Genomic DNA, 1,334 nt, shown 5'->3' with positions numbered 1-1,334 from the left:
GAAAACCTGTCTAGAGATTGAGTGATGTAAGCAAGACCCCCCAGTCAGGGAAATTATGGATGGGAATAAAGGCAAATTTGGAAAATAAACATTCTTTGTTGACTCTTCTACTGATTTGGATTTTTCCCTCCTGCTATGTCTGCCTCTTTTAACCCATAACTTGGAGGAGGGTTGGAGGAAATAGAGCAGGGAAAAGAACATGACAGTGGCTTGGGGGTAGACCACATTTTTACAAGGATTGAGTCATTTCCAGAAATGACCAGGAGGAAGCTGGTCTGAATCACAGCAAAAGAAACCTCAAATAACAAGTCTGTCACCCCTACTCGCTCACTTTTCATCCTGAGCATGAACTACAACTTCAAAGTCAGAAGTACAATCATTTAGGGTAGAGTGTGTGTATGTGCATTTGGAGAAGGTGGGGAAGAAAAGGTACAGAAAGCCAGAGTAGAAGACACAATCCTTGTCTAACACTTCATTATCTGATGACAGAACACACAGGGAAAACAAATTAGAAAGAGTTATAAAAGCAAAACTCAAGCAAAAATACAAATATAATTTGAAAACTGAAGATATAGAAGTGATTAGAAGACAGAGAAGAAAAATAAAGGGAGACAACAAGTAGAAATTTAGGACAGAATAACATACATGATGACCACACTGCCACTCCCCCCACCCCAATCACCTGAATGATAAGAAGCCACCAAAAAAGTCCCTTATCTATTTCCCAGCCTCCAATTTGTTTATCATTATCCCCATTCTGCATCTTCCTGGCACTGGCTGTTAAATTTAATGCCCTTGCCAAACCTTTCCCAGTTCCAGTGCCCAATTGTTCCCTGATAAACACATATGCCTAACTCCAAGGACAAGTATAGAGGACATATGTATACGCTGGAGGAAGGCTACAAAGACTTCCCAGGGCCAGTGTAGCAAAAAGGGAGAAGTGATCATCACTTAAAGCCAAAGACTACTTGGGAGCTGGGATGAAGACTGTTGAGGCAACTAAGTAAGGTCTTCCTCTCCAACTGACACCAATTACAGCCACTGTTACTTCTCTCCAACCCACAGCTTTAACTGGTTGGCTAAAAACTCAGAGTGACAGCAAGATAGATCTGTCACCCCAGAGTTTCCAAAGACTATCAAAGCAGCACTCCTGTCAAGGCAGTTAGGGACCCAAAAGCCTGGCCTACATGGATTATAAAAGTAGCAAGTTTTCTCATTAAACTACAAATGTTTGCCAGGTTTCCAACAATCTCTCCTTTCTTACCTCTACTCCCCTTTCTCCCCAAATGGACATACTTAGTTCATATTCATAGTCCCGTGGCTGTCCCCTCCAT

Source organism: Eschrichtius robustus, chromosome 3, assembly GCF_028021215.1.
Source record: "Eschrichtius robustus isolate mEscRob2 chromosome 3, mEscRob2.pri, whole genome shotgun sequence".
Taxonomy (NCBI): Eukaryota; Metazoa; Chordata; class Mammalia; order Artiodactyla; family Eschrichtiidae; genus Eschrichtius; species Eschrichtius robustus.
This window is presented reverse-complemented; position numbering follows the sequence as displayed.